The sequence below is a fragment of the Thermobia domestica genome, chromosome 2, assembly GCF_964235325.1.
Source record: "Thermobia domestica chromosome 2, izTheDome1.hap1.1, whole genome shotgun sequence".
NCBI classification, from domain to species: domain Eukaryota; kingdom Metazoa; phylum Arthropoda; class Insecta; order Zygentoma; family Lepismatidae; genus Thermobia; species Thermobia domestica.
The window spans coordinates 383,261,511-383,288,068 of record NC_137455.1 but is presented as its reverse complement, the minus strand read 5'-3'; the positions used below and the strand labels follow the sequence as shown (position 1 = coordinate 383,288,068).

Below are 26,558 nucleotides of genomic sequence, written 5' to 3'. Positions count from 1 at the left end.
TAAAATAATACAAGTATTTACTGTAATCGTGTTAAATAAAGCTTAAACTGGGTGAAATTATTTATTAATTGTTATGGCTGATTTTTTTTAAAATTATGCTTGAAATTTAATGAGTTAGAGTGTTTTATTTATTCATGCATCTGATCTTGAATGCCATTCTTCTAAATTTTACGCGGTGGCTCAGTGGTAGAGCGTTCACCTCCGGTGCTTGGGGTCCCTGGTTCGATCCTAGCCGTGTGGACTTTGTGGTGAACAAATACCGTGATCGTGAGTTTTCTCGGGGTTCTCCCGTTTCCTCCCACTTTCTTCATTCCACCATTTCATTCAAATCTTCATGTGATGTACTTTGTCAATATGTGATTACTAATTCTCACACTATTCATAGAGATTCTAAAGGAAATGTTGTTCCTTACTGCTTCTAATACAATTTCACACTCATTCGTTTAGAAAAGCATTCCTGCAATGCCTGTCGAACGTGTGTTCAGATTTGAGCATCAGGTTATATTCGCTTGTGATGCACTATTGTGTTTCCAGTTTGTATAGTATGATGCAAAGAATAAAAGGGGAATAGCATGTAATGTTGAAAAGGCAACATAGTAAAAATTTTTTTACAAAAAAAAATATATTCTGAAAGGGTTTTCAGTATGCGAAATGCGGCATGGGAGGAGTGTGCTATGTATCCCCAGTTAAGAGAGAGGGAGAGGGAGAGAGAGAGAGATGTTACAGAGCGGAGGCTGCATGGTTGGTCCAGCATATGTGCTTTGCAAGCCTGCTGCGGGGTGGGCGGTAACTTGTTTGAAGTTGGGATCCCAGCGCAGAGTGTTAGAGCGGGCGCAGTAGAACTGTTCTCTCGAGTGTGTAGCAGAAAGAGCGAGAGAGAGAAGAAAATCGAGAGAGTGAGTGAGTGAGCGAGGATTTTGTGGGGATAGGGTAGCCATGCTAGGGACCTAAGCAGGGTAAACCATTCCCAGCTCCATAACTGCTTCTGTCCGAACGGCATCGTGTACTCTTCTAGTCATCGGTCCGAGTCAACTATGGTTCCACACGGGACATCCAATACTTAAGGTAAGCCAATCCTTTTTTAACACAATGTTTATTAGAACACTACACTAAACTGAACAGTTTGCTTTGCCAAATGAAGTATGTGCTGCGAAAAAGAAAAGAACATGGAAAGAGACAAATTTTTGAATTTTTCTTCCTCCCGCCTCCTCAAAAAAACATGTGCGCGATGTGCAATTTTTGTGTTTAACTGGCGAAACATATCTATGTGTGTGTGTGTGTGACTGTGTGTGTCAGTGAATATGCCATTTTTATTGTAATAATCAAAAAACGATATGTGTTAATCGTTTCTGTTATAGACCCTAAAATATATATTTCAATACGAGCTCTTCTTTTGTTAAAAAAATATTTTAAACGCGTTTCGTGAAAATTTTCCGAGTGTTAATAGACACTTATCACTATTGTACGATAGCCAAGGCCACAAAAAAATATGGTACTGTGAAGAGAACAGATCCCAATTACAAGCGAGATTTATACCTCTTTGTATTATTCTATACGACACTTCATCTTGAAATAATAACATTGAATTTAGTTTATCCTACTAGATTAATAAAATACAATATGTTTTTTTTTTTAAATAATATAACTACTCACCTAGCAATTCGTTAGTAATACCTTAGTTGGGCTATGATCTTATGGCCAAATAGCTTTCTTTCGGTGTGTCTGTTTGCGGATTCAAGTCTTCCTATTGTAAATTATCTTCTCATACAAACCAAACAATGGCTCGAGGCTTACTTTGTAGTTTCTTCTGTCATAGAAGGAAGTTAGGTGATAACATGTTATCCTAATTATATTTTGACAAATTTCATATGTCTAACTTTCAGAGATTCCGACATATGATAATTTAATGCAATGATTGCCACTTATACTCCCTTTTCCTTATCAAATTTCAAAAAATCCTCCTTAGTGATACCGTACGTTACAAATACTATTTGTTGTCCACATTTAAAGTATCTAGCTTAAGTTGTTTAGCCTGAATGTTGAACAATCAATTAGGTAATTACTCAGAACTTTCTTTTTTATAGAGAGGGATATTAAACACAAATACCAACATATTATTGTCATGGTGAAACATTAACAAAAATTTCAATCATAAAGTATCAGAATCGACTACAATTTTAATATACAGTACGTTGTTCAGAATTTAAGATGATATATTTCATATATAAGGTGGCAAAAATCATAAAATTTAATTGTTACTACATAAAGAACACTAAAGTTAAACCAACAAATATTTTCAAGAAATTGTACTTTCAGGGTCGAATGTCTCAAAAATTTTTGTTGTCCAACAAATATTTTAATAGATCTAATTAAATCAACAAATATTCTCACAATATTTTAGTTATACCTCCCCCCAAAAAATCAGACACAACTTTCGTCCTACTGGAAAAAATGTTTACAGATAACTTCAAATATATCCATAAATTTTTCCTAGAAACAAATTACACTAATAAATGTATAAAATGGCTTTTTTTGTCTGTAAATCATTCGAAGTTGATATCATTAAAATATCTGGTTAATAAGCAACTAATTGTAACCAAACTAAATAACAAAATCTTTGTTATTAATAATAATCGTGACTTTTTATATTTTTTTACAGAATACAAAAATTATGTCAAGACACAACAAAGGAATTATTTTTAACTATCTTATTATTTTTTATATATTAAAACTGATTTTAAAAAACGCAATTTAAAAAGACTCTTCGCAGTTTACTTGACTGAAACTCAATCGGATCACATGTAGTCACTACAAAAGTATATCGTGCTTGTGCCTTCGAGGTTTATATTTTCTTTTTAAAAATATTGATATAAAAAACTAAACATTTTCTTTATTGACATATGTTGGTTTTGAGTTTTAAAGTATTTTTGTTGAATTACAACCAGGTGACATTCTCCGCAAGATAAACCTTATATCACTTAACATTTTTCTTGTTTTTTTATAACGTTGTTATTACTGTTGTAAACATCATGTTAAAAATAAGATTCGAACGCACAAAGTCATTTTTAAGAAAATACAAATATCGAACAGAAAAGAATAAGTGTAATTAGTTTTATATTTTTTATTCCATACTAGTAAGAAAACTGAAAAATCATAACAAAAATATTTTTTATATAAAACAAGTGTATTTCTTTTTGAAAAAAAAAGTTTGGTGTCAGTTCTTAACAATTTCATTTATTTTGCTGTTGTTTTACTTTATTTCATTTATGTTTTTTTCTATTTTTCGCTTTCTTGAATTTGTTTCATTTTTCTTTTTCTTTTTCTTTTCTTTTCTTTCGAGAATAAGCAAGTGCACGTTGTTGTTTTCTTAAATTTTTAATGAGTTTTCCACCGGCATCATATTCGTCTTATGTTCCCCGTTATAGGAACGTCAAATGCTAAGGTAATGACTCATAGAAATTATATTGCTCTTCGCTTGTATTCTTTCTAGCGAAACGAGTATTTAACAATGTGTGGATAAGGGTGTAATGGATCTAGAGGATTCTTCTATACAATTCGCAACCTCACTTTTTTAAAAATATAATTTTATTTTCTTATTATATTTTTCATTTTTAATTCAGTTTTTCATCTTTAAAAATTTTGTTTTAAATTTTCTGATATTATAAGAAGTAACACTGAAAATTAAATATTGACGTTACAACATCGACAATGTATACATAATTTTAATAATCAAAAGAATAAAATCATTTTTTATCTAATTCAAAATTATTTTTATTGGAAAATTTTACAACAAAATTAAGGACAAAACAAAATTCTTTTTTATTTTCACTTTCAGTGATGCGAAAAGATCTTAACTCGTGTGTAAACATTACAGACACACAGGTTATAAATAACTACATTTGTAAATAGTTGAAGAAACAATGTACGAATATCTTTTTGTTATTAATTGAAAAAAAATAATACATTGCGTAATTTCAATATTTTATTAAAAAGAAATAGCAAGTTACTGAACCTATATGTGACATTACGTCACATAAAACAAATTATACTATACGCCTTATAATTATTCATATAAGAAATAAATATTTTATTTTAATGCTAAATTATTAACTTCTACCTGTTAGTAACTCATGATTAGATATAATAATAATAATAATAATAATAATAATAATAATAATAATAATAATAATAATAACAACAACTCTTGACGACTCAAGATTTTTATTATAAGCTTATATAATTTATGCCATTGGTATGTCTACTAAAAATATACAGTAGATTATAATTTAGGTTATTAAATAATTAAAAATGTTACAATGAGCATTGAATTATTGACATTTACCGCGTTAACAAATTACGAATATTATGACTAAGTTTTTTTTAAAATTTGACATTTGAACAAATTATTGTTCAACTCATACTTTTTTTATTTTTTTATAATCGTGCTAAAAACAAAGAATTAAAATTTCTTAACATATTTTTGTTTATAAAAATATGAATCTAGCAAAATGCTTAAACTTTTTAATGAAAATGCAATACAGTGAAATAATTAAGTAGTATTAGAAAAATTGCAATAGTATTATCTATACTTTTTTTATTTCTGTAGTAATCCTTTTCGAAAAAAGACGTTGAGTACATTCTTATGGGGATGGTAAATTCAATGTTAAACTCACATAAACAAATTTAATTTCAATTCTTTCAAATCTGGAAATAGTTATTTTCAATTGAAAGCAGTAAATTGTTGTGCCTTCTGCTTTATAATTTATTTGCTTAATGTATTAAAATTAAAATTCAATCGTAGTTTTTATAAATTCAGTACATTTCTACTCAATATTCTGTATTTTTGCTTTACTTTACTAAGGGAAACATGGGTTCGGTTCCTCACGAGAGAATTTCTTGTGGAGATTCTACCTTAAGTTATACATCTATGTATCAGATAGGTACGGTATTGAAAAGGAGCTAATGAAAAATTACTAGATGTTTGTTTATATTTACCTATTTCTTCAACTGACCTTGTAAAACTGCATTTATAATATGGTTCTCAAATGTACTTTTATATAATTGCTTTAAAAGAGATGAATATTCACTGCAAAACGAGGCTAACTTCTTGAGAATATTCATAAACATTTCATAAGTAAATTAAAACATTCTTTGTTCTAACCTAATTGTGGCCTATAAACATATTCAAAACTCAGAGACTGATTGGAATGTTTTGAAAACTTAAAATATTATAGAAGCAACTGTAGACTATACGACAAATTTATGACTCTAAATTTTTAATTTTACGCGTAAACAAATTATTGTACTTTTTATTGATTAAAATCGATTGATAATCTTAAGATATTTTAACAAGACTTGTAGTTTACTGTTTTATAATCAGATTTGGTAAAGAGTAAGACAATTTAAGAACTTTATATATTTAATTAATTACTAATTCTAATAACGAATTAAATAACTTGGAAAGTTAAAATTCTTTTTACTGTGTCATTATTCATAATTCTTCAGTTACTCCTAAAAGTATTAACTTAAGAAAAATTTGTTATTAGCGTTTACACTTAAATGTCATGTCCAATTTCTAAGAGCTCTCAGAATATTGTGTACTATATTTGAATATGAACACTAATAACATGTGTTTATTTACATAACATTTTTCTGAGATTTAAATAGGACTGTTAATACAGAAATAATTTTAACTTTGTCTACATAAATTGAATCCATCCTCGTATCTAATGACCCTGTCAATTATTTTAACATCTACTTATCGCTGGATATATAGGTTGAGTAATTTTCCAAGACTCATTAATTTTCTAGAAATATATATTATTTTAATTGCATTTGTAATTATTTTGGAATAAAGTTTCTTCAGAGAAAGTTCTCAAAAACTATCATAATTAAATTAATTTTGTTGGACGAATCCTTATATCACTGTTTAATGTAGATGTAAAAGCAAATGTTTATATCGTTTAATAGGAGTACGATAAGCCATTAGCCTATAAATGATTTTTAAATAATTTAAATATAATTTGTGCCATTAATTATTAGAATGTAACGAAATAAAAATATAGATAATTGTACACTGTAATTATTATATAAAATATTTAATTATTTTCTAGCTTCAGGAATTATTTTCTAACATATATATTCTAGTATGTTATATTATGAGCAGTTAACACCTATATTTGCCATTAGAAAGATACATCAAAAAATATAAAATAGTCATTGTGAAAACTAGGTGATTACAAAAGAGTGACAAAATTTGTATAAGCAAAATCTGTAAAACGCTTACTCTTTCGAATATCTAATTTTAATTTTCTTTATTTTTTGGAGTCTGTTATATTGTCCCAAAGATAAATTCTTAGCATATAGGAAAATAAAATTAGTAATGAAATGAAATCTTTGAGTTTTACGTCCCACGGTTATGCCGGTTAGGCTAAAGGAGACGGTGATGATGAGTGATGAATGAAATGGTGGAATGAAGAAAGTGGGAGGAAACGGGAGAACCCCGAGAAAACCCACGCACACGGTGTTTGTCCACCACAAAGTTCACTTGGCGGGGGCTGGGATCGAACCCGGGACCCCAAGCACCAGAGGTGAACGCTCTACCACTGAGCCACCGCGGCCCCCAATAAAATTAGTAATTAGAAGATATTCTTTACTATAAAAAATGCGCTCTATGTAGACATGTGAATAATTTATAAAGAGGCTTCTTTATTAAGGCATTTGCGATATATACATACGACAGAAACACATTAACAACTACATTATTATCCTTTCTAGACATATATTATGAGTGCGATAGCTTGACCACATTTTCTTTCTGGTGACGTGGCTCCGGGTTTGATTCCCACTGGGAGAGCATGGAACACAATACGATGGTTCTAATCTCAACATAATCCTGTAAGTTCTCCTATAACCTTGGTGCTCGAGAAGAACTCAACAATCATATGTAACGGTTTTCCCTCTAAATTTATTAGAGAAAAGTTAGCATTAGCTCAAGATACATAGAATTATATTAAAGTAATAAAATATATTTAATGAAGCTTCTAAATCAAATATTGACCTTGTAAATATATACAAAACTATTCGACTTTATTAGTCAGTACTGATGTATAAGATTTATACGTTTACTTTTTGAATTAGTTGAGTAGAAAGTGGAAAGAAAGCAATTAATTGGTCTATTAGTTGAGACCTCAGAGCTAAATGAACTACATGCAGGTATTTATTTTGCGATTGTGACAGAAAATTATATCATTTTGTGTTTGACACTTGGAAACCAGCTCCACCTTGAGATAATTTGTGGAATGAGTATGAATTTCATAAGGATATATTTCTCTAGGCGTACATTAAGCAATGGTAGAATATACTATGATGATACATATTTACATAGTATACTAACAATTCCAAACCTCTTGGCATTAGGATACTTTTATTCTCGTAACATTTCAATTCAGTATGTTAATCTCGACATAGGTAATGTTACCTTCTTTTGTCTGGGTATTGTGTCCAAAGTCAGGTTTTAGCTCATTTTCCTGTCGCAGGTCTGCTAACGACTAAACTGATCAGTTTTTTCCTAAATTTCTAAAGAATAAACAAAATACTGGGAAATTATTGTGCTGAAGTAAAGGAGTAGGTTGAAACTGTAATTAGAGATATAATGTTTACATGTTGCTTTATTAATTAAAAAGAAGAACCCAAACTAGTGACACGACAGCCCTTAGGGAACTAGGATCAACCAGGCAGCTTGTAGTACTCATACCTTTGTGAAAATGTTGGTTCCTCTCACTGTTAAATGCTGGTCTTCTAGAGCGATGTTTACTGCTTATTTCTTTCATGTAGCTCCCTAATTGTCCTCACGATGCTGGGTTGTCGCTGCAATTCCAACACTATCTGATTAATATAATGGTTACTCATCTTTTCTCTGGCCAGTCCCAGCACTGCTTATTTCACGGAAAGCTCGGAAACATACAGTGCAGCTACAATGTTGGCAGTTTTTTGTATTAATTTGCAATAATATTTACTTGGACGCGGACGTGCTAATTAATTTTCTTCCCGAGATAAGACATCCTATCCTCTTAGTATTAAGATGGCAGAGTACTTCTAAATAAGCACTGAAATTAAACTCTCTATTGTTAATAAAATTCAATAAAATTAATGAATCGAGTTCTGATAAACATGCAAATCAACATACAATAAGTGAACAAATTCAAAAACATCAAAAAATATTAATTGAGAACAAAATATCAACCCGTAATTCACCTCATTTCAAAGATAAATTTATGTAAACACCACTGGTAGTTCTTATTAATGAACTTAACATACATTTACCACATAATTAACAGTGATTAAAGAAGAAACAAACACACTGAACTAACAAAACATTAAGTTCTTCTTTTATTAACACTAAAATCTCAAGTACCATAGTTATAGGGAAATTTAGTAGTAATTATCATTAATTTGCACCTTATGAATATTTCTTCTATGCACCTAATAAGATTGATAGTTATTTTATTATAGGTATAACAAATTTTTTTGATTGTACGGAAGCAGTTTTGTTTTTATTGAACTCGTAATAAGAATGATAACACAATTATTACAGCTATGCGATTAATAACATGACCGCCTGTTTGTATAAAATGTCATTATTAGCAGTATTAAAAAAATTCGAGAACGCGTACCATTAATAAAATTGTTTTAGTACCGACTAATATATAAAGTATATTTTACTTATATGAAAGCAATGTGATATGTATGTATATACATATTACAGCTATGTGTGTAAAATAAATGGACCACGCTAAATTATAGTACAAATTAAATTTTTAATGTATATATATATATATATGCATACTTGAAACTATATACACTTGAAACATGAACATGTATGTGAAATTCTAAATAGCAATTATGTGTTAGAATTGTCCATGATTTATAAATTTATTGTCTAGGTGTGTGGGCTAAACATTGTGTTCAGTTTTCTTACTGCTGTAAGAAAACTTAAAATACTCTAACTAGATTATAACAAACTTAATACAGAGAATTCTTATATTAATCAGTTACTTAAAACAATGTTTGCATACATTCTTAATTTATGAGTAATTTACATAATTACGATTATAGACATACTTAAATACCTCTCAGATCCTTTGCAGCTACTAACATTAAGAGGCCCCATCGCGACGAAACTCAAATTCCGCTAATTTTACAGTAATTATATATCTTCAAATAGCTAAAAGGTAACCGAAATGTGGAACAATAGCTCGCTTGACAATATTATTTTACATGAGATACCGTTATCACAACTCACTTATCTGCTTTCGATTTCCAGCCATTTAGAAAATCGGCATTTATTTTCTAAATGACTGCAATAGAAAAGATACTAGGTGACTCGTGACAACGGTGCCTCATGCAAAATAATATCGTCTAACACGCTCTTGTTTCACATTTTGGTTATCTTTTATCTATTTGAAGATATCACATAATGACTGTAAAATGAGAGGTATTTTAATTTCGCAGTGATTAGGCCTCTTAATTAACAAAGATACTTCTAATATTAATTTTATATTAACGCTAAAATTGTAATATTAGAACCTGATTTGTCAACTTTAAAATATTGAACAAAAATTGTAATATTGGCAAATTAAATAAGCTGGGTACTTGCTTTATTCAGGAATAAAATATAAATATAAAATATACTTGTTAATAAAACTGTGTATAGTTCAACGGATCTCAAATGCAAGTGATTCACTTTCAAAATATTACAGTAGACTCTTGCTAATCCGGCCCTCAGTAGTCCGTCCTCTTAGTAATCCGGTCCCAACATCTGGCACCTGTCGTATAACGTTACAACAATCTATCAACGATGGTATTTGTTTACACTGTAGTAGCGAAAAAATACATACAGTACTATTGTGGCTTTCATTTATTGTTGCTTGTAAAGCAATTGCGTGATAATGCATGCCGTCATCAAGCATCTTCATTGCTTCAACTGAAAATTTAGGACATGCTTCATAGTGAGTGATAATCTATGTACAGTGTCAAGCATTAAGTTCCTCTATTTATTCTTTGATCATGTATGTAACCTTATATTTAGTAAAGTATAGTACCGTGTGTGTTAAATTCAATTTCAGATACTCTCAATAATTCGGCACTTTTGTTAATCCAGCATGCCTCTTTGTAAAAAATGGCAGGATTAGCTAGAGACTTGTGTATTTGATAAAATAAATATCATAAGAGAAAAAGGATGCCTTGACTTGAACCAGGAATCCTTAACTCTATGGCCGCTACAGGTCGAGCATTAAATAGTATTGTTCGGTCATTAAACGTGATGTTATTACTATCAATGCGTAAAGAACAAAATATTAAAGGTTCATAGTAATAAACAATGAAAATTAGTTCTATTGATACATCACAGTCCCGTTTAAGCGAATCCCGATTAATCCGGAAATTCAGGATAACAAAAGGACTTTACTCGTGGAGGACTTTTATTTAAAAACACCATAAACGACTACAGTATTTATTTTAGTCTGACAGTAATTTTTCAAAGTGTAAGTTCATTGTTACAATATGAAATACCTGTATTCACCAATTTCTGCATCCCTGTCTATTTTAAGCACACGAATTGCACTGTACTGTAAAGTTTGTGAAAATCCTTCCAGTTTGTATACCAATATACAGTACAATATATCTAAAAAAAATCTTTATTCTGGTTTAACCGAATTTTCCTTCAACCGAAGCACTATCGGATCCATCAATTTTTGTTAAACAGACTCTAGTGTTTTATGGATTTTCTCATTATGATTACTATGTTTTGTTAAATATTTTACAATTCTCGTTATACTGTTCGGAAATTTTTAAAGAAATATGTTTTCTTGGATTATCCGAATGATGTGAAAATTAGAATGAAATAATATTATTTACATTTGAAGATGTCCATACGATAATAATAATAATAATAATAATAATAATAATAATAATAATAATAATAATAATAATAATAATAATAATAATAATAATAATAATAATAATAATAATAATAATAATAAAGGATTCTTTCATGTCAAGATTGAACATATACATCTTCTAAAACTTACTATTTCTATAAGCTAAATTTCTTAGCTAAATGCCATATTCGTACAATCGAAACAAAATGTGAATGCGTTTAATATACATAGTTGGAGTGTACAGTCAGGATCATTAATAAATGGAGAATGAAATCTTTATTTCTTATGGCTCCAACCTCCATTTATTAATGTTCGTGACTGTACAAGTAATTTCTTAAAATATAAAATAATGTTCCATGAATGAATAACATCTAGATAAACTGATGGATTTGGAAGACCTCCACTATTTTTTTTTAATCCTTTGTTTGGGACTATGGTTATTGTTCCATTAAAAATTTTTAGTAAATCATTTTTACTACAGTCTGTTGTTATATCTATGTATATCATGTTTTCTATACATTAAAACTCCCTGGAGATAAAGCCTCCAAAAAGGCTATGGTTAATCAGTTACTGGAGATTTAATTTGGTGATCAGGAATTATCGTAAATTATTATTATATTAATATTAAGTCATAATTATTATTATTATATTCTTGTGTATTCTGACTGCCCGCAGGTCTTGGAACCACTAAGGTTTCTCTTCTTTCTTTCTTTCTCAGGTTTGGGTCTGGAAATATTTCTTCCACGGTTTTCGATCTCTAGATACCTCTTTCAATTTCCAATATTTTCTTCTATTTCTCAAATCATCCATCAGTTGTGTTCTTCTTCTTCCTATTCCTCACTTTTCTTTCATCTTTCTCTCTATGGAGTCATGAAAAAGACAATTTCGTTACAAGATGTCTTCAATTCAATTGACCTTCCTTCGAAGCATATTGGCTAAACACGTCCTTTTCTCTTCTACCTGTTTTAAAACATCCTTGTTCGTTACTCTTCCTATCCATTTTGTCTTCTCCATCTTCCTCCAATACCACATTTCTAAATAATTCTTCTCTAACTTCCGTAATGTCCAAGTCTCCTAACCATACAGTAACTTAATCCATATATTGCACTTGACCAGATTCTTCCTTAGTTCAATGTTACGCCTGCTAGTTGAGAGTAATCTTTTATTATTGAATGCCTTTTGGCTACGGCGATACTTGACCTGATCTCTTTGGTGCAGTAAGTCTCTCTCGTCAAAATACTTTCCAGATATTTGAATTTAGCAATCTTTTCCAGCTTTCTCCGTTCCACTCTGATCTGTAAAGACGAGTTTTCACGGGGTATTCTCATGACTTCCGACTTTTTTATGTTGATTTCTATTTCATATTGTTTCCCAGTGTCAACTATTTTATCTATCATTTCTTGTAGTCCTTCTTCCGTTCTAGCTATAATAACGGTATCATCCGCATACCTTACCTTGTTAACGATCTTCCCTCCAATCTTGAAATCTCTAACTTCCATTAATGCTTCCTTCATTAAGCACTCACTGTAAACGTTGAATAATTTAGGTGACATACAACATCCTTCTCTAAATCCTCTTCCAATCTCTACACTGTTGGTTTCTCCTTGATTCAAGCGGAACTTTATTCTTCGTCCTGTGTATAGGTTGCGAATGTATGGAGGATACCTCCTGTTGACCCCGAATTCTTTAAATATTTTCAGAAGTTTGGTCTAATTGACGATCGAAAATGTTTTTGCCAGTCGATGAACGATATACATATTATAAGCTGATTAAATATTGATTACTTTAGCCACTCCTTCAGTTATGTTACATGCACAGAACATTTTGAAGTCAATTTTGATGTTATAAGTGATCTGGCCAATATAAAAGAAATAAACAAATAAAAATTATATTGGCATTAATTTAACATAATGCATGTTCATTACATGTATTAATTAACATTAATAAGTTTGTGTATTACTGGTGTTGGACTACTAGTTTGGTAGTAATTATAAACAATGTTTATAACAACTTGCTCTTCACTGTGATGTGTACTAACAATATGCTCAGAAAGATGCTTCCTATAATGTTCTAGAAATATAATATATATAAACAGTAATATAATATGAAATATATGTGCAGTATATTCTGCACTTTCATATTAAAGATTGTAAAAGCTAAACAATTCCATAATTCCTCGCTATCAGAGATTTTACTTCTGATTCTAATCCTATTAGAATTTTCTTAATTACACTTGTGCTCTTCTTCTTCTGTTTAATAATAATAATAAACTTTTATTTTGGTAATTTGTATTGCTATATTTATTAATAACCCTAGCTTATTTACCTATTTCAGTTTGATTTACTTGAATTTAAATTATATTAATTCAAGTATGCCTTGAGTAATCCCAGAAGTAATACTATGGGTAGAGAAAAGATTATCTTTATTCATCACCATATACGTATTTCTCATTATTTAAATACGAAGTTAACCGATTAATAATACAGTTAGGTAGGTTGTATTTCTTTACTTTATTTATTAAAAAATAATTGGGCAAATTGTCAAATGCTTTGGCTAAGTCAAAATAAATATCATCTACTTGATCACCTGATGAATAAGTGGAAATAAATTTCACATTAAGTTTACCAAATTACTTCTTACAGATTTTACAGTTCATGAAACCATTATGGTTGGTATTAATTTCGTCCGTTACCTTATTATAATCATATATGTAAATTATCTTCTCGAAAATTTTCAAAAAAAAAAAAAACATTATTATATAAATAGATCAAAAGTTCTTGAAGCAATCACTGTTAGTTTTGGTATGGGTGTTACTGTTATAATCTTCCACGAATCCGGGTAGATATAAGTGTAAAGACTCCAATTCAAAAGATAAGATAAAATAGATGAAATTATTTCAGCTATTCCTTTCACAATAAAGACAGGTATATAATCAATTTCAACTACTCATTTAATTTTAAGAGATTTAATAAGTTCATGTTAAGTTGTAATTTCAGGAGACTTACTTTTACCAAAAATGTAACAAGCAATGATTATGTTATCTGGATTAACCAGAAAAACCTGAAAAACTAATGAAAAAAATACTCTGCAAACTTTTCAGCCATTACTCCATTATCAGTTAATAGAAGACCTCCTTTCAAAATATCAGTCGATTACTTTTTCCGCCTTTAACATATCTCCAAACTTTCTTAGGAACACAAGCTAAATCGCTTTCTATTCTTCTGTAATGGGTTTGTCTCTCGTCATTCAATTGTTTTTCTGAAGTCCCTTCTACAATATATATATATATATATATATATATATATATATATATATATATATATATATATATATATATATATGTGTGTGTGTGTGTGTGTGTGTGTGTGTCTGTGTATTTAATTGTTAATACATTCAGAAGTTTTATATTTCGTATTCTTAGCAAAGAAATATATATATATTTTTTTTTTAGATTACCACAAAGAATATCTGGACTTTCCAGACCTAGATTTAGATATATTATTCTTCATCGCAAGTACATGTTTACAAGCAATTTCATTACCTAATATATATTGCACGATTAACAGCATTTGCGATTTGAGAAAACGTACAAAAATAGTCACCTCTGGTAAATTGGAAACGCTTAGCGGTTCCATGTGATTTACAAATATGGAGTAAAACCACTTTAGTTACAATTGAATCATCATACATATCAGACATTTTCATATGCTCGTCATGTTTATTGGACACAGCAGATGTATTGCTTATAAACAGGTCCAAAACTCGGAACTGTTGGTGCCACTCTAAGATACATGTTATCCAAAAGAAATCAACAAAACTGAAACTTAACCTTAAGGTAATAATGTATTTCAGGTAAAGGTTCTTTTTTAACCAGTCTATTTTGGATATATTATTAAAGTCCCCAATAACTAAAACATTATTTTTCAAAATATTAAGTTTACTGGAAATACTATTAGGATAATTTTCAAGATCCTTAGGGAAAAGTGCTGCGAGGAAATATAAACACGAAATGAAAATAATAATAATAATCTTCAAATTATTGTATTGCTTAGCTATTTTAAAATGTTTTCATCGACAGCTTACTCGCAGTTAACGTTCTGTCTTACGTTTAACGGTTACAAACACTAGACAAATAGTTCTCATCCCAAAGAATACAACTAATAACTATATAAATCCTAGAAAAACATTCGAAAATAGCAATCCTAGTGAACGGGAGGGATTGGTGATACACAGCATTATTAAACAAGACACTCATGAGTGATTATATTTACCACTCAGCGTTATTTGAAAGCACGCTTCATTGACGTTTCAAAGACGTGTTACTATAAACTTTTACATCGTGAATGGCATTGTTCTTGTTCTACTGGTGTTCAGATTATCTCAGATTATTAGTGTAGCAATACCATTTTGAAGACAGTCTACACGATTAGGAATTATGATGTGTAATTTGGCCTGATCAACATGTCTTAAGATTCCAACAACTTATTTACCATACAAAAGTAGAGGTGCCATAAGCTAACCTTGTGCTACAACCAGGATTAAGAGTGAGTCTGCATAATACACGTGTGATCTACAACAACTTAATACAGCTTTCGAAATGTTTAGAATATTAAATATAGACTATATATAACCGTTGACTTGTCTATGTGTAATACATACATAACCACTACAGCAACTCACACTATTTTTTGTTTCTTTGATAATTATGCTTTATTGTTTTGCAAATTATGCTTTATTTGGGTTAGTTGATTTGGATTAGATTTTGGAATATCTTTCAGTACTAAAGCTATGTGAGACGTGGACCTACAGTTTAACGCAGAAAACAAACTGTATGAACTTACGCCGGAAGTTGAGCCCGAGTCACTCGCGCCGAATAGGCGAACGCTGATCACATAAGTATGAGGGATCTCAGTAGTTTTGCCCAAGAGGAGAAAAGTATGTTTTTAAATTGGAACTGAGCCGAAAATTACAATTCTCGTCTCCTTTTCGAGACGACAATCGAGACAAAATGACAGACTTCCCGAATCTCGTGGGCAACACAAATTCACCCGAGTTTTAGATCTCAAATACTGTTTCAGTGTTTCACAATTAATATTGTAAGAGCTTTAAGTTGATAAAGTGATTATAGGAACATAATAAAGATAATTTATTAATGTTTAATGATATGAAAAGTCGTTCCACAGTATTTTTCAGTAAGAAATATGGTTTAATTGTTGTTATATCACACTCTTTACCGACCTCTCGTGACGCAGAAGGATTCTGATAACTTCTAGATAAAATTAAGAGAAAAATCAGAGCATAAACTTTGCACATAAGTTTTCAAAACGAGACGAGAAATTTTTAAGTCCAGACGAGAAAAGTTTTTTGGGATTCGAGACGAAACGAGACTTCTATAAAAATTACGAGACGAGATATGCTTATTTCTTGTTTAGTCTCGCTTCGTGGGGAACACTAGAGCTCTGCTTTATTTTAAAGTTGGTTATAACATAAGTAATGAAATATGTACTTATCTTAAATAAGTAATGAAAGTAATATAAGTAACGAAATATCTTAAATATTTTACTTTCTAGAAATTTTATGCTGTGTCTATTTGTTGGTATTTTATATATCATAGTTTCTTTTACTACAATAGACTGAATTTTTAAATACTATTTATCAATAATTGAATTTTTTGTTAAAGTAAGTTTGTAAGATGGTGTAAAATTATACGAGGTGCATCGTGGAATAATAACACAATGCTTACAAAATCTATCACATTATTCTACGTTACTCCCAGTCTATTTGCTTAAACAATGCTTATAAATAGCAGCCTTATTATTCTACGTCACTCTCAGTCTCTTCATCTAAACAATGCTGATAAATAGCAATCTTATCATTCTGCGTCTTTCTTAGACTCTTCGTCTAAACAATGCTTATAAATAGCAATCTTATCATTCTATGCCACTCTCAGTCTCTTCATCTAAATATTGCTTATAAATAGCAATCTTATCATTCTACGTCACTCTCAGTCTATTCATCTCAACAATACTGATAAATAGCAATCTTATAATTCTACATCACTCTCAGTCTCTTTGACTACATTACTCTGAAGATGTTGATTAATTGGAAGCTTTACGGAAGGCTCAAGATTTTCTTCTGCCAGACACAACTTTTTAGAATTCTAAATCCAAATAAGCGTAGAAAAGCTTCTGTCAAATGAAGCAGTCTGTGAATCCCTCTGATTCACGATTTCCATTGACCATGAAACCGTGAGCTAAACTTTACGAGTACATATTGTAATACGACTTTAATTGTTGTCCTGTTTTCCACAGAACTGAAGTTATAGTTTTAGATTCTCAAGTTTGATATTTCACTTAGGTACGTAAGAATTTTTTTCTTTTACTCTCAAACTCAACATGTGCTAAGGTACCAACTACTTATTTAGCGTACAAAAGTAGGGGTTCCATAAGGTAATATTGCGGTACAACCACGAATTAAAGAAAAAGCGAGTCTCCTTAATACATGTGATTTTCTTTATGGTTTCATTGTTGTTGGAAATAAAATAATAAATTTATTTCTTTGTTATACGTGGACTAGCCATTATTTTATGCTTCTTTTACACTTAGCGTAATTTTGCTTTCAAAACTAGTTTTATCTAGACCCTTAGACAACCAGAATCATATTCAGGGTAGCAATTATAAGTCAAATGTTTTTTTATGCTCCTTATGCTTTGGGGTTCCTATCATTATTATATTATTATTATTACTATTATTCAATACTTTCACGTTAGTTGTCGGAAACTGAGGAACTTTCATTTACTATAATTCTGAGTTAACAATTCATCTTTTCGATGCAATCGTCTTGTTTTCCTCTCTCCCTTTCCTTCCACTGATCCCTTGATCACATTCTTAGAATTCAGTTTCTTCACAACCAATCTTTTAACCAGTACATTTTTTATTTTTAAAAAGTGGAATATTACTCTATCCTACCCCAATCTTTCTTACACTTTCCTCATTAGACTTACGTTCACCGTAAGTTAATTTTCTGTATTCTTCTCCATACCTACGTTTCACATGAAATGTTAAATAAACAATTTACACAACTATTTATTCGGCGATACAATTTTTCTGGAGGCTACAGTAGCTCACTGGTAGAACGCTCACTTCTAGTGTGAGAGGTCCCTTATTCGATTCCAGGGCAAGTGCGTTAGTGGTGAAAAATATTGTCCTCGGGGATTTCCCGCTTCGTCACACATTCCCATTCCACCAAATTTTCGTCATTCGTAACTAGAGACTGGGTGATAGGCAAAATGCCTATTCTTTAATATTAAAGATATGATCAAAAATAATATTTTAAAGTTTATATGGCGGGTTATAGTTTCAATTTAAGCCCATTTTATTTCCCCATTTTGCCTATTTCGTCCAATCCTGCCTAAATAATTGCTTTGGTGCCTAATATTGCCTATTCTATGTATTTTCTTCAAAATAAGGCTTTATTGGGGAAAATATATAATTTAGTATTTCAATAAAAAATTCTGCCTCTTCCGAAAAATATAAGTGCTGTTTGTAGTGATAAGATGTCGTAAAATATTGGACTACAAAGTGTACTGGCAAAGTGCTATAAAACTTTGGACTGCTGTGTGTACTGATAAAGTGTATAAAATTTGGACTGTTATGTGTAGTGATAAAGTGCTGTAGAGAATGTATTTACCAAATATATATGTGGAATACATGTCAAGGTTTGTTTATATATAAACGCTACCCGAGTTATGTTTCTACATTCTTTGAACATTATCTGTGACTTGAATTGATTTTTTTAAAATGTATTGAGTATTTATCTTCTTATTTTGAGTTACATTTCAGTGCCTATTTAACTGCCTATTTTTAAATTTTAAGTGCCTATTTGCCTGCCTATTTTTCAAGTTTTTAGTGCCTGAACATCCGGTCTCTATTCATAACATTTGTTAATCATACGTCTCTCCTAGCCTAAAGGGGTAACCGCGGTGCGTAAAATTACAAATTTCATTTTGATACAGAAGTCCGTGTATTCTCTCTGGAATCAACCAGTGACCTTGTGGTTAATAATAATAATAATAATAGTAAAAATAAAATCAATTATACATTCAAATTTAATATAAAATATTGCTTCAGTTTCCATCTTACTACCCCCCTCCCATTCACCCTTCCTTCCTGTTCGAAATCGTTTTAACACACACAGTCTCTCTCTCTCTTTTTTTTTTCAAATCCTTTTTATTTTCGTTTCTGCTTCGCTTTTACGGGTAATATGGAATATACTGATTCACTTCATCGCCTTTTATTCGGCCTGTTTCATCGCCAATTATCACGATGAGTGCCAATATTCTCTGTCTTTTATGAAACAACAAAAAACGAAATTGAAAGCCTGCTTTCTTTTCTTCTCTCTTTTATAATGTATTTCTTTTCTCCTCATCCTACAATTCTATTACCATATATATATATATATATATATATATATATATATATATATATATATATATGTGTGTGTGTGTGTGTGTGTGTGTGTGTTTTCTGTTCTATCGAACGGTTTTTGAACATCATTGCACTTGCCACTGGAGGCATAGTGATCAATAACTTTGATAGCTGAAAATACGCTCAATATAACAAGGAATGTTGCTAGCTAATGAAGGATATTGGACAATGAAGAGAAAAAATAATGGGGCTACAATAAACTTATAAAAAAAGAAAAAAGAAACTTGCTACAGAAAAAAAATAGCTAAACAGGTTAAGAAGAAAAAATTCTTCCAAACCATTTGGGTGTACTTTTTTTTAAAAAAAATCTGGACACACACAAAAAAAGGAAAAGAGATTACCATTGTAAGATTTGGCTGATTCTCTATACTTGATTACAAAGTCTTCGTGTGCCAGCTTGTCTTCTTTGAAATGTACAGTCTTGTACAGTCGTTAGCAAATTTCAAAACAACCCGATGAATGCTCTCCTGTTAACAACTATCAGCACAAATAGAAGTTGAGATATTAGGTTTGTCTGATTGTTCAGAATGTAAATTTCTCTCTAGGCCAGTGGTTCTCAACCTAACTCCTATCACGATCCCCATTTTATCACATCCTCTTACCAGCGATCCCCTATAATTTCTAGTTTTTAATAAGCTTTGTGGAATTTTTAATATACCTATTGCGTATATCTCACGATATCCATCTATTTTTATAATAGATGAATCCATTGGTTGTATATAGTGGATAGAGTAACTTCCCTAACAGTGAATGGATTAAAACCAAATTTGGTCAGTTCATTCATATGACGAATATTAAATCCCATCCGTCATACTGTTTCAAAATGAATACCATTGTCCGGAGTGGTTTTTCTTCCGTGGTAACGATTAAAACAAAGACAAGAAATCGCTTATCAGTTGAAAATTACTTGATAATTTGCGTCACGAACATTGAACCGAACATTGCCGGGCTGCACTATTAAAATTACAGCATGCTCAGGTGTCTTATTAGCTTTCAATTTTAATAGTATTTCAATATACAGGTATTTGTTGCATTTGTATTTTTCTGGTATTTCAATATGCAATTCTCATTAGTTTCATATCGTACTTCTTTCGTTTAAATTGATTTCTAAACAACTCTGCACCTGTTGAAAATGTTTAGTAAACCCCCCCTTTTTTTTTTTTTTTGTCGTGCTTCTACTCTTTCGCTTATTGCTCTGTGTTTCAAACTATCGATGATACAGTATCTCAAACATCCATACAATCTATATTTTGTAGGCCTGTACAACGATAGTAACGGAAGTGAGACGGACTGGAGAATTCATATCCATAGTACCATAGTATTGAATACTACAATCGTGATACTTGATTTTTCGAAAAACAGAATTTACAAGGAATTAAAAATTTGATCGTTTCAGAAAGGCTTTATTACACATAGTTCTTATACAAGTATCATATCTAATCATGTACTTGGCTTCCAATACACGTAAAGATATACCGTTTCATATCTAATCACGTAGATGATTTTCAATAGGCATAAAGTTATACCGTTTCATATCTAATCATGTAGATGATTTTCAATAGGCATATAGATATACCGTTTCATATCTAATAATGTAGACGATTTTCAATAGGCATAAAGATATAAAGTTTCATATCTAATCATGTACATGATTTTCAATAGGCATAAAGATATACCGTTTTATAACTAATTATCTAATCATGTAGATGATTTTCAATAGACGTAAAGATATACCGTTTCATATCTAATCATGTAGATCGTTTTCAATAGGCGTAAAGATACACCTTTTACAGTAATTTGATACCTCAAACTATTCCAATGCTATAGAATACTGCCTAAAATGACCATTTTGTGGATTTTTTTTAAAAATTATTGTTGCATTCCTTTGTTTCTTCGACATTACAGCGAGAGTTTTTGGTAAATGTAGACACAAGTTCTCGCAATTACATGATAAGTAATGTTTCAAACTTTTACATAATTTGAATTTGAGTTTAGTATCCGGTTTAGCAGCAAGGCTATATGAAATGTGAAGCTACGGCCTATGCAGGATACAGAGTACATGAGCTTCCGCCTGGAATCGAAAAGTTAAGTTTTAATTCCTTTAACTTTGTTCTTATTTATCGAACATAACTCGTACCATGTTCATAGTATACAACTAAGGTGCTGTAGATGTGCATTACCACGTCCATCTCATATGCGTTATTAGCGTTGTAGGGTTCTTAAAACTTTGGACGTGTATGAATGTTTGTAATACTCTAGCGTACTTTATTTGTAACACTGATAAATAAATGTTATGTTTTATGGTTTTGATTAATATGCAGATTAGGATTTTGTAGTATTATTTGAAAAAATACAAATTAAAATTGGGTTGGCAAAAATTGTTAATCTGATTGTGTTAGAGTATGACAGCAAATTACCTCCTGGTGATATTTTTATGGTATAAAATTTCATTTCTCTGTCTGGTTTGGTTTCTACGGTATCACAGACGCACTGTATAGGACTGTATTAACACGCTTTCTTAAACCACAAATTTACATGACCTATCGCAAAACATAACATGTCCTCATCACGTTCCTTGGATGTCTCATATGTCTGATAGCTATCCCAGATATTTAGGCTCTCAGTAGAAACCTAAAGGATAATAGAACATATCCACGGTATTTCTCTTGGATTTCAATGAAATGCTTCTGTTTGAATCCAAAAATTATCTGATTACCTCGCAAAAATCCAGAATCCTTCAGCAGAGATGGAATGGGTCAGTTGGCTGTGGGTCAAGTGGGTCAGTGTATTATAGACAGCATCTTCTAAGCACTGGTGAATTTGTGTACGTTTTACTTTCAAGTAGTTCTGGGGAGCCCGCGACTAGAGGGGGCTAGGAGGGCCTTCCCCCCAAACGTTTTGTGGCCCCCCAAGACCTGAATACAAAATGCTTTTGTTAATACAAAAACACAATTTAGCTATTTGTAAGAGAATTTTTAATGACTTGGCCCCACCTAATATATTCATGGCCTTCCCAAACCTTTGTGGGTGGTTGCGGCCCTGTTTTCAAGGTCTCTATTTCTATTCCTTTTTCATTTGTTTCTGTTTACTTACCTGAGATGAGTATATCTAACGTGTAAGTGAAAAAAGAACTTCAGGACTTTTAGATATTGATATTTGTAATTGTAGTAATAGCAATAGACCTACTGCTGGCTTTCGAGACACAGTCGAATTTTACACTACTTTATTTACGTTGACCTATTCTATCTTGATCTGAGGGTTTCAAGTTTCATTCTATTTTGCACTGAAAAGTATTTGTAATTCAAGAAGGAAATAACCATATATGGTAATTAAATTGAAATTCATAACCCATGACAAACACTTTACCTCGCTTTTGGCGTGGGAGACCAGGGTTCGGTTCCCGGGAGGAGCTCATGTAGTTCGGACTCCACGTTAATCAGTAGGTCCACGTCTCATATAGCCTCGCTGCTGAAAAGGACGCTAAACTTAAATTCAACTCAACTCAAACACTTTACCATTTTATATGGTAAAGGCCAGATCCATCGGTATTGTAACAAATCGGTGCTTGGTCGATTGACCGTAGAAATTCAAACTTCGATTAGTGATAATTTCACAGCCGTGTTTTATTACAAATGTGTAACTTTTTAGTCAGTGAAGAGGAGGGCTTAGATCATGGGTCAGAGTTAATGACGATGGATTTTGGTAGGTAGTAAGTCAGTATGGGTTATGGTAGGTCATAATTGGTCACGGTGGGTCAGGAGTTTTCATTGATACACGCCATTTCTGTCCTACAGGAATTCCAGTTAATCTCATTAGGACTTTGCAAAATGAGTGAATATTCCAGAACTGAAATTTCTTCGGTGTCCAAGGGAAGTCTTTATCTTATGTGAACTGGAATCGACCAGAAATCACATGCAACTGAGAACATTTTGCAAATGGTATATTTTGTTTCTCTTTCTTCCGATCGATTCTGTGAACCAATTAAAAATCAGCTAACAAATAGAAAATATCGAAAGTCTAAGTTTTAAAGTAATCAAAGAAAAGAAAAAAAAGAAAGAGCTTAAGTATATTGTTGTGCTAAAAATAACTTTGAAGTCACGCTTAAAAATTAAAAAAAAAAAGTAGCATTCGTTCATCTCGGTTAACTTAAAGAACACGGTAAGTAAACCTAACACGAAAACTAATTACAAAGAACGTATCACTTGAAAAAAATGTAGTAATAAAAGTAAAACAACAATGTATCGTAATAAAATTATTTATGATAAATTATGAACTAGATTTTTTCTAGCGAAGAAAAAAAAACTAAACAAAACCATGCCTTGAGCTCAAAACAAAGAAAATAAATAATTATTTTAATTCCCATTTTATATTTGCAATGCTTTCTCAAATTGTCTTAAAATATAATTTCTTTTCAAAGCTGCAAATGTATTTATATATATAAAAGTCAATCATATTATTATTTTTTTTCTCTTTTTGTCTTGAAGAAATGACGTATTAGGGCATTAATGTTTCATTATTTCTTTTATTCTGAAATTTTCGCTGCAACATGTTCTGTATTTACTCATTCACAACACAAATTATGGGAATATAACGAAAGCATTTGAGAGTCCATCAAAAAAAGTCTCAAAAACATAACATTCAGTCTCAAATGCACTTAAATTTACTTTTGTGTGAATAATTCTCGTTTAAAACAAAACATACAAATAGATTAGACATTCTTTGATTGTATTTCATAGGCTTTTTATAACTTAATGACACTAATTGTTGTGCTATTTTCTTCTGTAGTATTTTATTTATACATTTCTTTTTTTTTTCTCCTTATAATGAAATATATACTTATTGAATGTGATTGGAATCAAATGCAATAAATTTGGTTCCATTAAATCCCTTTAACATGTCAATTATAATTCTTAAAGAAAATGCTAATTTAATGCAAAAGTTAACATTATGAGTGTATTATAAATACTTTTACACTATGATATATTAAACTAAGCTAATAATACAGTAATATTAAAATTATAATGAATGTAATATGAAGTAGTCTAGTGATTCCGAAAGAAAATTTACAAGAAAAATAAACACTAAAGATCAGGGGCGTACGCAGGGGGTGGGTCCTGAGGGTCCGGACCCCCACGAAATCTGGATTTTTTTTTGTAAATATAGTCTATTTTTAGGGGCAATTTTAGAAATTTTCATATAATTTAGCCTCAAATTGTATTTGGACCACCCCCCGAAACGCTTTAGACACCTCCCGAAATAAATTCCTGCGTACGTCCCTGCTAAAGATGGTAATGTTTTATCTTTTAACATTATTTTGAAACTTGTTTTTGCTCCGTACGGTACAGCTGCTATGTTGCTGAAAATGGAAATGAAATATTCAAGTTTTACGTCCCACAGTTATGCCATATAAGCTAAAGGAGACGGTGATGAAGAGAAATAAATGCAATTTTAGAATGAAGAAAAGTGAAATGAAACGAGAGAATCCCGAGAAAATCCACGCACACGGTGTTTGTTCACCACATTTGAGTCGAGATCGAACCAGGGACTCTACACACCAAAGGTGAACGCTCTACCACTGAGCCAGCACAGTACCAATATTATGTTGCTGAATAAACTATCCTGTTCTGATATAATAGAACCCTATTATCATCGGTATCAGGTTACGGTTAATTAAGTGCTCAACTAGAATGCCTATAAAAAATCTAACATGTTGTAAAACTTTACGCCCTGATAAAGGGCGAAACCCTTATAAGGGAGCTGGCGAAATGAGTTACGTTTTTGACCTAGAAGAATGTTGAATTCACCCTAACCGCTAAAAAAAATATAGTAAAAAATTCCTGACTACTTGCATCAACCTCCGCCAATATATACCTTCGCCAGGTATGTATCTGTCGCTTAAGATGAGACGTAATAGACCCTATTTTAATTTCTATTCATTTTGGGTGGTTCAGATGAATAAAAGTCCTTTGGAAGAATGCCACTTTCAACTTTTTCTCAGATGGGAAATCCCTTATCAGTGGCGTAACTAGAGTGAGGCAAACGGGGCCTGTGAACTCGATCCCAGATTGAGAGGGCCCAAAACTAGGCAAATATTTGTGGGAACCTTTTGGTTTGGTTGGTCAGGAGGTGCTAAGGCTACTTCTTGCCCCGGGCAACACCTAGCCAATTATTTCACTGTCCTTTATCCGCTTATATGAGCCTGTTAACTCATTTTGTAACAACAATCGCTAGCAGAGAAAAGACGTACCCTTCTAAATTATGCTCAATTTATTTTAGAAGAATTAGACCTCTTTGAAAAAAAATAGTTCAAACTATTCCTTAAGTGACAAATGAATATTCACAAGAACTAATGAACAGTTAGATAGTTGAACTAAAATGAAAACTACTGCCCAATCACTATGTCCTGTCGGCTGAAGAAGACGATTGTTTAATGCTAGCAAACGAAAAAAGTGATGGAATGTTAGAACGGGAGAGTCTAGTAGGGTTAGTGGGGATCTAGTGGGTTCTAGTGATAATCGAACACCGATATTTTAAAAGGGAGCTAGCGATAATCGAATACTAATATTTTAAATGGGAGCTAGGGATAATCGAATGCTAATATTTTAAATGGGAGCTAGAGATAATCGAACACCAATATTTTAAAAGGGAGCTAGCGATAATCGAATACTAATATTTTAAATGGGAGCTAGAGATAATCGAACACCAATATTTTAAAAGGGAGCTAGCGATAATCCAACACCAATATTTTAAATGGGAGCTAGAGATAATCGAATGCTAATATTTTAAATGAGAGCTAGAGACAATCGAATACTAATATTTTAAATATTAATATACACAATAAATATTTCCTTTCTCATTGAATTGGAGCTTGTAAAAGTTGGGAAAAGATCAAGTTGTACTGAATGCTAAAAAACTCTTTCAGTACAATCTAGAAATAAACAATTTAATTACATGAATATATTTTATTTTATTCTTCTGGCAAAAAGAGAAACATATTTGATGGTTCTTCCAAAGAAATTGTGACTTTTTAAATATGTTTAAAATTATGTTTACATGTATTATCTAATGATTTGATTTTCCATAGCTTAATTGACTTTACAATACTCCAGTGGTAACATTCAAATATACTTTT

The 26,558-nt window shown here is 31.2% G+C and overlaps 1 long non-coding RNA gene across 1 annotated transcript in view; it reads left to right on the top strand.

Moving 5' to 3' along the window:
• The first annotated feature begins 753 nt into the window (after positions 1 to 753).
• LOC145678882 (uncharacterized) overlaps positions 754 to 26,558 on the top strand; it is a 231,375-nt gene continuing 205,570 nt past the window's right edge. The window contains exon 1 of the long non-coding RNA XR_014130485.1: positions 754 to 1,065. This is a non-coding gene — a long non-coding RNA (uncharacterized LOC145678882). The remainder of the gene's footprint in view (positions 1,066 to 26,558) is intronic.